At 49.9% G+C, this 16,003-nt stretch overlaps 1 protein-coding gene across 1 annotated transcript in view; it reads left to right on the top strand.

Annotated features, from left to right (window-relative positions):
* Positions 1-16,003, top strand: part of LOC137524164 (indolethylamine N-methyltransferase-like) — a 543,463-nt gene that overhangs the window by 175,006 nt on the left and 352,454 nt on the right. The window lies entirely within an intron of this gene.

The following is a 16,003-nucleotide window of genomic DNA, read 5'->3' as shown; positions in this document are numbered from 1 at the left end:
GCCCTGGTACCTAGCGGTGATACCAGGGCCGTAAATAAACACAACAGGAGGTCCCAGACAGCGGTCGTGCAGCCCACATTGTGTCCAATACACAACTGGAACAACACAGTTTTCAACCCGGGCACCTCAGAAAAATTAAACCTTTTTTTTTTTTAATGGTTTGTTTGGTTTCGGTTTTGCAACCAATATAGCTATTGTTTGACGTAATAGCTGGTGGCAGAGTGGCAGCAGAAGAAGGTCATTCTGTGTACCCTGGCAGTGGGAAACACAGACAGACAGCAGAAGGGCAGTACACAGCAGCCCACTGTAGGTGTAAAATGTGTGGCTGCAGGCGACGTAATAGTCAAAGTGAACCAGGCTGGCTTAGTGAGCAGGAGCCAGGAGGTGGTAAAGGGTGGTAAGGCACATTAACGATGGTTCCGGCAGCCAGTTCATGTCCCCCTCTCGCCGACAACAGGGGCCAGGAACTCGCCTTCCACCCACGCCTGGTTCATCTTGAGAAACGTCAGTCTGTCCACAGACTTGTGAGACAGACGTGAGCGTTTCTCGGTGACCACGCCACCAGCTGCACTGAAGCAGCGCTCGGACAGCACGCTGGAAGGGGGGCAGGACAGCACTTCCAGGGCGTACTGCGCTAGCTCGCTCCAGATCTCCATGCGCTTGACCCAATACTCCATGGGATCAACAGGGGCATCGCTGTCAAGCCCGCTGTACGACCCCATGTAGTCAGCCACCATGCGGGTCAGGCGCTGGCTGTGACCGGAGGAGGATGCTGCTGCATGCATCTCCTCTCTAGTCACTGCTGCCGGAGCCTCTACAGTCCTGTAGAGCTCGTGGCTGAGAGACAGCAGGTCTGTGGGGCGCTTGCTGCTGCTGGATGCAGGCACCTGCTGCTGCCTCTGTGCTGGCTGCTGGACAGTGGGGGTGGAAGGCTGGGGGAAGGCTTCCTCCAAGCGCTCAACAAGGGCCTGCTGCAAGCTCCTTATTTGTTGCGCTGGGTCTCCTCCTGCAGGCGGCAGGAACTGGCTCAACTTCCCCTTGAGGCGTGGGTCCAACATCATGCTGATCCAGATGTCCTCCCTCTGCTTCATCTGGATCACCCTGGGGTCCCTGCGCAGGCACGCCAGCATGTGCGCTGCCATTGGGAAGAGGCGGGCCACGTCTGCTGGCACATCGACGTCAGTGCTGTCCTCATCCTCCTCCTCTGCCGCCTCATCCTCTCTCCACCCCCGCACCAACTCAGCTGCGCTGTGCTGATCCCCCTCATCAGCAGCCAGGTCAGGGACCTCCACCAAGTCCTCCTCCTCCTCCCCCTCAGAGGTGGACTGCGCAGCTGGTTGCCGCTCCTGCTGGTCCAAGGCTGCCGCTCCCTGTTCCAGCAAACCATCGAGGGCCCTGTTCAGCAGAGAAACCAGGGGCACCCACTCGCAGACCATAGCATGGTCCCTGCTCACCATGTTTGTGGCCTGCAGGAAGGGAGCCAGCACAAAGCACACCTGCTGCATGTGCCTCCAGTCATCATCGGGGACGATGGACGGGATGTTGCTGGTCTTGTCCCTTCTCCGAGCTGCGGAAACAGTGGCCAGGGCAAGGTACTGGTTGACAGCGTGCCTCTGTTCAACCAGACGCTCCAACATCGCCAGGGTGGAGTTCCAGCGAGTCGGAACGTCAATGATCAGCCGATGGCGTGGCAGATCCAGCTCCTTTTGCACGTCTTCCAGGCTCGCACAGGCTGCAGCCGAGCGCCGGAAGTGACGCACAACATTCCTTGCCGTTTCCAGCAGTTCGCCCATCCCCTGGTAGGTGCGCAGGAACTTCTGCACCACCAGGTTCAGCACGTGGGCAAGACAGGGGATGTGGGTCAGGTTTCCCCTGTCTATGGCAGCAACCAGATTGGCCCCATTGTCGGACACCACCTCTCCGACTCTGAGGCCTCTGGGGGTCAGCCAAATCCTCTCCTGCTCCTGGAGTTTGGCCAACACGTGGGCTGCCGTCAGCTTGGTCTTGCCAAGGCTGACCAAGTGCAGCAGCGCTTGGCAGTGGCGGGCCTTCACGCTGCTGCTGAGGCGGGGGGTTTGGCCAGGTGTGGCGGAGGATGGCAGAGGATCGGAGGAACCCGCTGCAGTTCCCCTGACCCTGCGGGGTGGCACCACCCACTGTGTTGCTGCTGCTGCTGCTGCTGTGCCCGCTGCTGCTCTCCCATCCTCACCCCCTTCCACCAAGCTGACCCAGTGGACAGTGAAGGACAGGTAGCGGCCTGTCCCGAAGCGGCTGCTCCAGGAGTCCATGGTGACGTGGACCCTTTCACCAACCGCGTGCTCCAGCCCTCGCTCCACATTGGCCATCACAAAGCGGTGCAGTGCTGGAATGGCCTTGCGGGAGAAAAAGTGTCTGCTGGGGAGCTGCCAGTCTGGGGCTGCACAAGCAAGCAGCGCCCGCATGTCGCTCCCCTCCTGCACGAGCGTGTACGGCAGGAGTTGGGAGCACATGGCCCGTGCCAGCAAGCCGTTCAGCTGCCGCACGCGACGGCTGCTGGGAGGCAGAGCCCTAACCACCCCCTGGAAGGACTCGCTCAAAAGGCTCTGGCGTGGCCTTTTGCTGACACGGGAATCACCAGACACAGCGGAGGAGGCCACTGAGGACTGGCTGCCAGAACAGGCCTCAGTGTCGGCGGCAGGAGTTGCAGAGGGGGGGAGGAGCAGTGCGTTTCCGCACTCCTGCTGGTGCTGCTGGAGGAGCAGGAGGGCGGGTGGCTGCTGTTGCTGCTGCTGAAGGCTGTGCAGTGATGGGTGTGGTGCCACTGCCAGCACCAGATGCCTTCAGCCTCTGGAACTCCTCATGCTGGTGGAAATGTTTAGCCGCAAGGTGGTTGATCAGCGAGCTGGTGCTGAACTTTAAGGGGTCTGCACCTCTGCTCAACTTCCGCTGACAGTGGTTGCAAGTGGCGTACTTGCTGTACACAGTGGGCATGGTGAAAAAGCGCCAGATTGGTGACAGAAACATCCCCCTACGGCATGGAAGCGCTGCTGCCTGTCTCCCTGTGGTGGTTGGGGGGGGGGCTTGGGTGCGGCTGGTGGTGGTACTGGCTGATGCTGCTGCTGCTGCTGCTGAGCCTGAGACACCAGCAGGCTGTGGGTCGCTGCCAATGCTTGCAATGATGCGCCTCCTTGCAAGGCCCACAAGCGCATCCTCCTCCTCCTCCGAGCTGCTGAGGACGACATCCCCTGGAGGTGGTGGCACCCAGTCTCTGTCTGTCACCGGGTCATCAACATCATCCTCCCCCTCCTCAAACATGTCCTGCTGGGATGATGACCCCCCAAACTCCTCTCCTGATGCATGGATGGGCTGCTTGACTGTCGCCACAGTCTTGCTGTCCAATCCCTCATCCCCCAAAGTGCCCATCAGCATCTCCTCCTCAAAATCGCCAACAACAGCAGACAATTGACTCATCATGCCTGGGGTCAAAAGAGTGCTGAATGAGAGGTCGGCGACTGACGGTGAACTGGCCTCCTCCCCAGACCCTGCTGGGCGGCTGCTGCGAACAGGGGTGGTGGTGGTGGTGGTGGTGAGGGTGGAGGCCTCGGATGCAGAGCTGATGGCGGGCTGCTCATCCTCCGTCATGAGTTGCACCACAGTGTCTGCATCCTTTTCCTCAATGGGACGTTTCCGACCCGGCTGGAGGAAAATCGGAGCAGGTGCTACACGCTGCTGCTGCTGTGTCTCTGCAGCGTGAGTTGCAGATGCTCCTGCTGGGCGGCGCCCAAGGCGTCCACGGCCAGTGGCTATGGGAGGAATGTTAGCCACTGACGCTGCTGCTGCTGCTGCGGAACTGTGCATGGTGGCGCGCCCGCGGCCGCGGCTTGCCACAATGCTGCTCCCTCTCCTCCTGATTCCCTTGCTGCCCTTCCCCTTGCCCAAACCGCGCTGGCTGCCACTTCCAGACATCTTCAATGTTTTGGGCGTATAGACAAAAGTTTTTTAAAAGGGCGGGTGAAAAGTGGGGTACTTTAATGGAGTGGGTTGGTTGGTGAGGTGACTGAGTGAGTGTCCCCTAGTACAGTAAGTAAGTAGTAACAGTCAGGAAGTACAACTAGCAGTTACAATAATCAGTAGTAATCACAAGTAAATTTAGTGTGTGTACACTCAGACAGTGAGTGCACGCAGGCAGGAGCTAGTAGCCTATGAACACAGTGACTGAGTGTCCTAGACTCCTAGTACAGTAAGAGTAAGTAGTAGCAGTAAGAAGAACTAACTAATTACAATAATCAATCAGCGATCAGAAGGAAATGGAGTGTGGGTGTGTGTACACTCAGACACTGAGTGCACGCACGCAGGAGCTAGTAGCCTATGAACACAGTGACTGAGTGTCCTAGACTCCTAGTACAGTAAGAGTAAGTAATAACAGTAAGTAGAACTAACTAATTACAATAATCAATCAGCGATCAGAAGGAAATGGAGTGTGGGTGTGTGTACACTCAGACAGTGAGTGCACGCACGCAGGAGCTAGTAGCCTATGAACACAGTGACTGAGTGTCCTAGACTCCTAGTACAGTAAGAGTAAGTAGTAACAGTAAGAAGAACTAACTAATTACAATAATCAATCAGCGATCAGAAGGAAATGGAGTGTGGGTGTGTGTACACTCAGACACTGAGTGCACGCACGCAGGAGCTAGTAGCCTATGAACACAGTGACTGAGTGTCCTAGACTCCTAGTACAGTAAGAGTAAGTAATAACAGTAAGTAGAACTAACTAATTACAATAATCAATCAGCGATCAGAAGGAAATGGAGTGTGGGTGTGTGTACACTCAGACAGTGAGTGCACGCACGCAGGAGCTAGTAGCCTATGAACACAGTGACTGAGTGTCCTAGACTCCTAGTACAGTAAGAGTAAGTAATAACAGTAAGTAGAACTAACTAATTACAATAATCAATCAGCGATCAGAAGGAAATGGAGTGTGGGTGTGTGTACACTCAGACAGTGAGTGCACGCACGCAGGAGCTAGTAGCCTATGAACACAGTGACTGAGTGTCCTAGACTCCTAGTACAGTAAGAGTAAGTAATAACAGTAAGTAGAACTAAATAATTACAATAATCAATCAGCGATCAGAAGGAAATGGAGTGTGGGTGTGTGTACACTCAGACAGTGAGTGCACGCACGCAGGAGCTAGTAGCCTATGAACACAGTGACTGAGTGTCCTAGACTCCTAGTACAGTAAGAGTAAGTAGTAACAGTAAGAAGAACTAACTAATTACAATAATCAATTAGCGATCAGAAGGAAATGGAGTGTGGGTGTGTGTACACTCAGACAGTGAGTGCACGCACGCAGCAGCTAGTAGCCTATGAACACAGTGACTGAGTGTCCTAGACTCCTAGTACAGTAAGAGTAAGTAATAACAGTAAGTAGAACTAACTAATTACAATAATCAATCAGCGATCAGAAGGAAATGGAGTGTGGGTGTGTGTACACTCAGACAGTGAGTGCACGCACGCAGGAGCTAGTAGCCTATGAACACAGTGACTGAGTGTCCTAGACTCCTAGTACAGTAAGAGTAAGTAGTAACAGTAAGAAGAACTAACTAATTACAATAATCAATCAGCGATCAGAAGGAAATGGAGTGTGGGTGTGTGAACACTCAGACAGTGAGTGCACGCAGGCAGGAGCTAGTAGCCTATGAACACAGTGACTGAGTGTCCTAGACTCCTAGTACAGTAAGAGTAAGTAGTAACACCAGTAAGTAGAACTAACTAATTACAATAATCAATCAGCGATCAGAAGGAAATGGAGTGTGGGTGTGTGTACACTCAGACAGTGAGTGCACGCAGGCAGGAGCTAGTAGCCTATGAACACAGTGACTCAGTGTCCTAGACTCCTAGTACAGTAAGAGTGAGTAAGTACAAGTAGTAACAGTAAGTAGAACTAACTAATTACAATAATCAATCAGCGATCAGAAGGAAATAGAGTGTGTGTTGTGTGTGTACACTCAGACAGTGAGTGCGCACACGCAGGAGGTAATAGTAGCCTATATGAACAGTGACAGTGAGTGTCCCTACGGGTACAGTAAGAGTAAGTAGTAAGTAAGTACAACTAACAATAATCAAACAGTAATGAGAAGGAAATAGAGTGTGTGTACACACAGACAGTGAGTGAGTGCACACACGCAGGAGCTAGCTAGTAGCCTATAAACAGTGACAGTCAGTGAGTGTCCTACTCCTAGTACAGTATAACTACAATACTATTAGTAAAGGACAGCAGAAATACTGGTATAGAATATGAGAGAAATAAACAGAGGACAGCTGCCCACAGAGGCAAGGCCCCCCTGAGGCCTAAACCTGTAAGCTTGCAGCAGCTGCCTGCAGTTCTCTAATGTAACACACAAGCTACTAACTAAAATACAATGTCTATCTAACTAACAACAATATAGGTGTATATGGCAGGTGTAGGTGAGCAAAAACGCTAGGTAAATGACCACAATAGAGCACTTGCTAAGCCAAAGCACAAAGGAGCAACTCTCTCTCTGTACAAGTCTCAGGCAAGCATGGAAAAACCGAACATGGCGGCCGCTATTTATAGGGTAGGGGCTGGCCAGGGTCCCCCTCTGTGATTGGCTGCCGTCAGAGGGCCTGGGAGCCCTCTGATTGGCTCTAAGGACATCAATCTGGGCTATGACGCTATTCGAGCTCGGTACCGAGCTCGAATAGCGCCGGGTGGCTCGAATAGCTCGAATAGTGAATGGGCTATTCGAGTGTACTCGGATAGCCCATTCGAATAGCTCCAGCTATTCGGAGCTCGAATACCGAGCTCGAATAGCTGAAAAAGAGCTCGAATATTCGAACTACTCGAATATTCGAGCTCTGCTGAGCACCACTGCTTGGCGGCACTGAAAGTGTTTTTTTTAACAAACATTACCCAGCAAAAGTCACAGAATATATTTGTGGATTGGTGGTACGCAAGTGATCCCACTTGGCAGGCACTGAAAGTGTTTTTTTTTAATAAACAATATGCTACAAAAGTCACTGAAATTGAAAATACGTGTGGATTTTTAACAGCCCTTTGGGTGCTGCAGCTGCTGTCAGCGGTGAGGCTGGGGCCCTGTGGCTGGCCTGGCTGGCAGTGAGTCCCTGTGGGTGCTGCTGTCAGCGGTGAGGCTGGGGCCCTGTGGCTGGCCTGGCTGGCAGTGAGTCCCTGTGGGTGCTGCTGTCAGCGGTGAGGCTGGGGCCCTGTGGCTGGCCTGGCTGGCAGTAAGGCTCTGTGGGTGCTGCTGTCAGCGTGAGGCTGGGGTAGTGTTGCTCAGATTGTGCTTTTTAAAATCCGAATTGACCCCAATCTGGATACCTAGATATCCGGATCCGGTTCGGATATCCGAATCCGGCCTTTTAGATATCCGAGTGAACGCGGATATCCGGTCGCATTATCCGCGGATATCTGGCCTATACGAATATCTGGATAGAAAAACCGGAAGTGCCCTTTAAATACCCTGGCCAAACGCACTCGTCCAGGTGTCAGTGGTGAGGTGAACCTTGCAGGCAACGGCATTTTTCAGGCTTCAGGTGATTTTGCCGACCACGTGATCATGTAATGCTGGCACTGGACAAAGCGGACGGTCAGTGCGGCAGCACAGAAGGACCATGGCAACTCACTGATAGTACCACAGTTTGATAGTGCTGCCCAAAAATTATATGCATCGGTGGACCCGGGCAGTGGGAACGCAGATTTTAGTACCTAAACACACGATACAACATGTTTTCCCGGGGTCTGAGGCACATATAGATGGTCCCGATCATCATCATCATCATAGAACTCTTCTCCTGACCCCCCCACCACCTCTGCCACCCCAACATCCCCAGACACAGACCCCTCATCGTCCTCAACATTAACTTGGGATGCTGGCCTGAGCCCAACCTCCTCCTCCACATCAGGCCCCATCATCTCCTCAACGGCAGCCCTCAATAATCGCCCTAGCACCGGACCAAGGGACACAACACTCTCGTCCGGGGAGGGCTACTGCTGATCACTGGCTGCTGGAGTGGATGTTATAACTTGCGTGGGGCGTTGGCTGTTGCTGTTGTTGGGAGTGCTGCTCACAGTGGAGGTCTGTGAGGAACTCATGGTGGGCTCATATGTGTGCGGTGGAGTACAGATCATCAGAACAACCTTTGCACACCTGGTGGTACGCAAGTAATCCCACTTGGCAGCACTGAAAGAGAGTGTTTTTTTAATAAACAATATGCAGTAAAAGTCACTGAAAATACGTGTGGATTGGTGGTAGCCAAGTGATCCCACTTGGCGGCACTGAAGGTGCTTTTTTAATTAACAATATGCAGCAAAAGTCACAGAATATATTTGTGGATTGCTGGTACGCAAGTGATCCCACTTGGTGGCACTGAAAGTGTTTTTTTAATAAACAATACTCAGCAAAAGTCACAAAATATATTTGTGGATTGGTAGTACGCAAGTGATCCCACTTGGCGGCACTGAAAGTGTTTTTTTAATAAACAATACTCAGCAAAAGTCACAGAATATACATGTGGATTGATGGTTCGCAAGTGATCCCACTTGGAGGCACTGAAAGTACTTTTTTAATAAACAATACTCAGCAAAAGTCACAGAATATACGTGTGGATTGGTGGTACGCAAGTGATCCCACTTGGTGGCACTGAAAGTGTTTTTTTAATAAACAATACTCAGCAAAAGTCACAGAATATACGTGTGGAATGGATTGGTGGTACGCAAGTGATCCCAATTGGCGGCACTGAAAGTGTTTTTTTAATAAACATTACCCAGCAAAAGTCATAGAATATAAGTGTGGATTGGCGGTACGCAAGTGATCCCACTTGGCGGCACTGAAAGTGTTTTTTTAATAAACAATACTCAGCAAAAGTCACAGAATATACGTGTGGATTGGTGGTACGCAAGTGATCCCACTTGGCGGCACTGAAAGTGTTTTTTAATAAACAATATGCAGCAAAAGTCACAGTACATACGTGTGGATCGGTGGTACGCAAGTGATCCAACTTGGCGGCACTGAAAGTGTTTTTTTAATAAACAATACTCAGCAAAAGTCGCAGAATATATTTGTGGATTGGTGGTATGCAAGTGATCCCACTTGGCGGCACTGAAGGTGTTTTTTTAATAAACAATACTCAGCAAAAGTCACTGAATATATTTGTGGATTGGTGGTATGCAAGTGATCCCACTTGGCGGCACTGAAGGTGTTAAAAATCCACACGTATTTTCATTTTCAGTGACTTTTGTAGCATGAATATATTTGAATATATTTGTGGATTGGTGGTACGCAAGTGATCCCACTTGGTGGCACTGAAAGTGTTTTTTTAATAAACATTACCCAGCAAAAGTCACTGAATATATTTGTGGATTGGTGGTACGCAAGTGATCCCACTTGGCAGGCACTGAAAGTGTTTTTTTTAATAAACAATATGCTACAAAAGTCACTGAAATTGAAAATACGTGTGGATTTTTAACAGCCCTTTGGGTGCTGCAGCTGCTGTCAGCGGTGAGGCTGGGGCCCTGTGGCTGGCCTGGCTGGCAGTGAGTCCCTGTGGGTGCTGCTGTCAGCGGTGAGGCTGGGGCCCTGTGGCTGGCCTGGCTGGCAGTGAGTCCCTGTGGGTGCTGCTGTCAGCGGTGAGGCTGGGGCCCTGTGGCTGGCCTGGCTGGCAGTAAGGCTCTGTGGGTGCTGCTGTCAGCGGTGAGGCTGGGGCCCTGTGGCTGGCCTGGCTGGCAGTAAGGCTCTGTGGGTGCTGCTGTCAGCGTGAGGCTGGGGTAGTGTTGCTCAGATTGTGCTTTTTAAAATCCGAATTGACCCCAATCCGGATACCTAGATATCCGGATCCGGTTCGGATATCCGAATCCGGCCTTTTAGATATCCCAGTGAACGCAGATATCCGGTCGCATTATCCGCGGATATCTGGCCTATTCGGATATCTGGATAGAAAATCCGGAAGTGCCCTTTAAATACCCTGGCCAAACGCACTCGTCCAGGTGTCAGTGGTGAGGTGAACCTTGCAGGCAACGGCATTTTTCAGGCTTCAGGTGATTTTGCCGACCACGTGATCATGTAATGCTGGCACTGGACAAAGTGGATGGTCAGTGCAGCAGCACAGAAGGACCATGGCAACTCACTGATAGTACCACAGTTTGATAGTGCTGCCCAAAAATTATATGCATCGGTGGACCCGGGCAGTGGGAACGCAGATTTTAGTACCTACACACACGATAAAACATGTTTTCTGGGGTCTGAGGCACATATAGATGGTCCCGATCATCATCATCATCATAGAACTCTTCTCCTGACCCCCCCACCACCTCTGCCACCCCAACATCCCCAGACACAGACCCCTCATCGTCCTCAACATTAACTTGGGATGCTGGCCTGAGCCTAACCTCCTCCTCCACATCAGGCCCCATCATCTCCTCAACGGCAGCCCTCAATAATCGCCCTGGCACCGGACCAAGGGACACAACACTCTCGTCCAGGGAGGGCTACTGCTGATCACTGGCTGCTGGAGTGGATGTTATAACTTGCGTGGGGCGTTGGCTGTTGCTGTTGTTGGGAGTGCTGCTCACAGTGGAGGTCTGTGAGGAACTCATGGTGGGCTCATATGTGTGCGGTGGAGTACAGATCATCAGAACAACCTTTGCGCACCTGGTGGTACGCAAGTAATCCCACTTGGTGGCACTGAAAGTGAGTGTTTTTTTAATAAACAATATGCAGTAAAAGTCACTGAAAATACGTGTGGATTGGTGGTAGCCAAGTGATCCCACTTGGCGGCACTGAAGGTGTTTTTTTAATTAACAATATGCAGCAAAAGTCACAGAATATACGTGTGGATTGGTGGTACGCAAGTGATCCCACTTGGTGGCACTAAAAGTGTTTTTTTAATAAACAATACTCAGCAAAAGTCACAAAATAGATTTGTGGATTGGTGGTACGCAAGTGATCCCACTTGGCGGCACTGAAAACGTTTTTTTAATAAACAATACTCAGCAAAAGTCACTGAATATAAGTGTGGATTGGTGGTACGCAAGTGATCCCACTTGGCGGCACTGAAAGTGTTTTTTTAATAAACTATACTCAGCAAAAGTCACAGAATATACGTTGTGAGGGATCAGCTGCAAATGGTGAGTACACAGCGGGAGATAGCAGCACAGACAGGTGTAGTTTCCAAAGCAAACAATAGTTTATTGGACAGCAGGCTTCTTAAACAGCAGTCTTTTGGCAGTTTGTAAAGTACAGTTCAAACGACAAAACAAAAGGCCAGTCCAGGCCAGCAGCTTACATTCAGCTTTCAATATCAGGAACACAGCAAACTCCACGTGCAGCCTGCACTTTCTCTCCAGAGCAAAAACAGCTTCCTGAAAGCAAACTGAAGTCTTTTCCCAGCAGACTGTCAGACCTTGCTGGTCACACCCCCTCTCTCTCCTCCTACTCCAGCCTTTCAAAGCTGCTCTGTTAACCCTGTGTGAGCCTGACTCCAGCAGAAGCCCACATACACAGAGCAATCGATCCACCCAGGATCTGGCGACCAGATGCGCCCGCCCACTCTGCATCTGGTCAGTTCCGGACCCAAGTAAGGTTTTTAACCTCTGTCCATGTGACAGACAGCCAATACCTTTATTCCGGAGCTGCTACTGGATGTAGCGTCTGATCCCAGGTGGAATGTACCTCCCATCCAACACAACCTGGGACAAATCGATTACCTCCTGGGTATCGACTTTGTCACAACGTGTGGATCGATGGTTTGCAAGTGATCCCACTTGGAGGCACTGAAAGTACTTTTTTAATAAACAATACTCAGCAAAAGTCACAGAATATACGTGTGGAATGGATTGGCGGTACGTAAGTGATCCCACTTGGCGGCACTGAAAGTGTTTTTTTTATAAACAATACTCAGCAAAAGTCACAGAATATATGTGTGGAATGGATTGGCGGTACGCAAGTGATCCCACTTGGCGGCACTGAAAGTGTTTTTTTAATAAACAATACTCAGCAAAAGTCACAGAATATACGTGTGGAATGGATTGGCGGTACGTAAGTGATCCCACTTGGCGGCACTGAAAGTGTTTTTTTTATAAACAATACTCAGCAAAAGTCACAGAATATATGTGTGGAATGGATTGGCGGTACGCAAGTGATCCCACTTGGCGGCACTGAAAGTGTTTTTTTAATAAACAATACTCAGCAAAAGTCACAGAATATACGTGTGGATCGGTGGTACGCAAGTGATCCCACTAGGCGGCACTGAAAGTGTTTTTTTAATAAACAATACTCAGCAAAAGTCACAGAACATACAAGTGGATCGGTGGTACGCAAGTGATCCCACTTGGCGGCACTGAAAGTGTTTTTTTTATAAACAATACTCAGCAAAAGTCGCAGAATATACGTGTGGCTCGGTGGTACGCAAGTGATCCCACTTGGCGGCACTGAAAGTGTTTTTTTTAATAAACAATACTCAGCAAAGGTCACAGAATATATTTGTGGATTGGTGGTACGCAAGTGATCCCACTTGGCGGCACTGAAAGTGTTTTTTTAATGAACAATACTCAGCAAAAGTCACTGAATATATTTGTGGATTGGTGGTATGCAAGTGATCCCACTTGGCGGCACTGAAGGTGTTAAAAATCCACACGTATTTTCATTTTCAGTGACTTTTGTAGCATGAATATATTTGAATATATTTGTGGATTGGTGGTATGCAAGTGATCCCACTTGGCGGCACTGAAGGTGCTTTTTTAATTAACAATATGCAGCAAAAGTCACAGAATATACGTGTGGATCGGTGGTAAGCACGTGATCCCACTTGGCGGCACTGAAAGTGTTTTTTTAATAAACAATACTCAGCAAAAGTCACAGAATATATTTGTGGATTGGTGGTACGCAAGTGATCCCACTTGGCGGCACTGAAAGTGTTTTTTTTAATAAACAATACTCGGATATCCGGAATCTGGATGAGCATCACTGGGCTGGGGCACTGTGGCTGGCCTGGCTAGCAGTGAGGCTCTGTGGGTGCTGTTGTCAGTGGTGAGGCTGGCGGCTGGGGCCCTGTGGCTGGCACTGGCAGACAGTACGCTACGCTAAACTCCCTACCTACCCAAAGCTAAACCCCAAAGCAAATGGCGCCAATCACGCGCGTTCGGGTATTTATGCACCCGAACACGTGACCCGCTCGACCAATCACAGCGCGAGACACGCCAAGTTCGGCCGAACGTTCGGCCACGGACAAGTTCGAGCCACGTGGCCGAGCATCCATCCCGGACACTGAGGTGTTCGGATGGTGTTCGCCGCAAGCTCGAACACCACATAATTTGCCAAATCCCGAACAGTGGCGAACACTGTTCAATCAACACTATACCGGTTACCAGGACCTGTGATTCTCCACAGATGACGTAGCTGTGGCTCATGTCATTCCACACCTCCCAGAAAAGGGTGAAGATCAGTCTGGTATTAATCTTCTATTTAAAAGACCGGAGCATACTGGATGCCCTAGAAGAGGTCAATGCTTGGCTAAAGTTTGTGGCTGGTAAGTATTTTGACCTTGCCTTTAGATGTACACTTTATTCCCCTTTGGGACATGCACATTCATTATAGCCCCACTATAATTTGTGGTTGAGTGTTTTAGGTAATTCTCCTTTTCACAGTACATGCCCTTTATTCCAATACCCAATGGTATATGTTGTCTATGTGATAACTGTCTTTACTGTTTTATTTTTGAACACCTATGGCTACGGTTATGCATGAGACACTTTAGCCATGCACTATGGAATATTTATGTTAATGTTTACTGACAGGCACAGATCATTTAGTAATATCTCACAGAACAATTATTTATTTGTCTCCTTTTGTAACCTTAACATGTATAAACACATAAAAAAAGGGGGGGAGGGGTCTGTGTTGGCTTATTTCAACCAGACACTTACTTATATATAAAGCACGTTGTTCAAACCTTTCATTTTGAAATCAGATAATATTTTGATTATGTATTAACCATTTACTGATAGAGATGACTCAAACGGTTCGCCCGTGAACTTGTTCACGCGAACCCCAGCGGTTCTTGTTCGACGTGAACCACAATTTTTTTTCAAAAAAGTTTGGGTTTGATACTTTAATGGCGCCTACTTTAAGGGTTAATAGCAAAGCCCAGTTACATAGTAGAAACACCAAATGTGCAGGGTTCGTGGAGGGGGTCACTGACTACAAGAGGAAACATTTTTTTTTTCAAGAAGACTTTATACTTTTTGAGAAAATCGATTTTAAATGTTCAAAGGAAAAAAACGTATACATTTAAATGACAGATTGTGGGAAACAATACCCGCCGACTTTAGCAGTTAATAGCAAAGGCCCATTACATCCGAGCAACATCAAATTTTGCAGGATATGTTAAAAAGATAGTGGGAAACGATATTTAAAAAAAAATTAAACAATTTTTTTTTAATGTATTTGTTATGTCCAGAGTGTGGGAAATTTCCCCCCAAAATGACATGGGGTCTCCCTGCCGAGCTGTCTGTAACCCCTTGTCCCCATGCAGGCTGGGATAGCCAGAATGCGGAGCCCTGGCCACATGGGGCTTCGCACCCTGAGCTATACCAGCCCGCATGGTCCATGGTATGGGGGGGCTCCAGGGGAGAGGGGCGGCCAAACCTTCCCCTCTCCCCCTGAGCCCTTGTCTAATCCATGGGGCACGAGAGGTGGGGGCAATGGCTCCCTGGGGAGGGGGTTCATGGTGGCATCTGGGAGTCCCCTTTAGGAAGGGGACCCCAGATGCCCACCCCCCTCCCAGGAGAAATGTGTATAGGGGTACAAAGTACCCCTTACTCATTTCCACAAAGGGTTAAATTAAATAAAAACACAACCACAAAAAAAGTCCTTTAATGTTCTTAATTAACCAGAAATACTTACCTGTACCTTTAAAAAAAGTTCCCACGCCAATATCCTTCGAAAATGTCCCATGCCCTTATCCTCTCATCTTGCGATCTTCGATTAAGTTGATTGAATATCACCCACGAGCTATACTAATTATAGCTTAGAATGCGCCCTGCAGATGCATAGCGCCGGCACCCGCGGTCCTCCCTACCTCCTCACCTGTCACCCTCACCTAGGCTGGCACCTGGTGCACCCAAGGGTGCACCAAGTGCTAGGCTAGGTGAGGGTGACACAGGTGAAGGTAGGTGGGGAGAGACAGCGGGAGCCGGCAGCTATGCATCCACACAGGACGCATTCTAAGCTATACTAACCGATTAATGAATGATCCAGTTCTTTTTACTGGATTGAATTGAATGAATCAGCTCTGAACCGATTCATTTGATTCAATTAATTACCGTATTTTTCGGAATATAAGACGCTCTGGACTATAAGACGCACCTAGGTTTAGAGGGCAAAAAGCAGGAAAAAAAAAATATTAAACCTGGTGCATCTATAGTCCAAGGGTGTCTTGTAGATGTTCTCCCCCCCCAATTATTTTGTCCCCTTGGGCATCCTTCTCCTGTCCCCCTTGCTGTGCACCTCCTGCCCCCCCTTGTGGCCTCCTCTTGCCCCCCCCCCCCTTGTGGCCTCCTCCTTTCACCATTGTGTCCTCCTTCTGTGCCCCCTTCTGGCCTACCCCTGCCCCCCTTGGTGTCCACCTCCTGTTTACCCTTGTGGCCTCCTCAAGTCCCCCTTGTATACTCCTCTGTTTGCCCTCCTGCCCCCCCCCCCCATTGTGGCCCCATCCTGCCCCCTTTGTGGCTTCCCCCTGTTGCCATTGTGTCTGCCTCTTGTGGCCCCTTGTGTCCTGTCCGTGTCCCTTTTATGGCCTACCCCATCCCCCTTGGTGTTCCCCTCCAGTCTCCCCTTGTGGCCTCCTCAAGTCCCCTTTTGTGGCTTTCCCCGGGCACAGTTGTTATCACTTACCCTGACCTGATGCCCGCGGTGATCAGCAGCTGTTCCGGTATCCTTTGTGTCCCTGGCGTCCGCTCCCTCCGCAAAGTAATTACCGGTAAGTGGTGGC

Source organism: Hyperolius riggenbachi, chromosome 7 (genome assembly GCF_040937935.1).
Source record: "Hyperolius riggenbachi isolate aHypRig1 chromosome 7, aHypRig1.pri, whole genome shotgun sequence".
Taxonomy (NCBI): Eukaryota; Metazoa; Chordata; class Amphibia; order Anura; family Hyperoliidae; genus Hyperolius; species Hyperolius riggenbachi.
The sequence above is the reverse complement of the archived record's forward strand: the minus strand, read 5'-3'. Positions and strand labels throughout refer to the sequence as shown.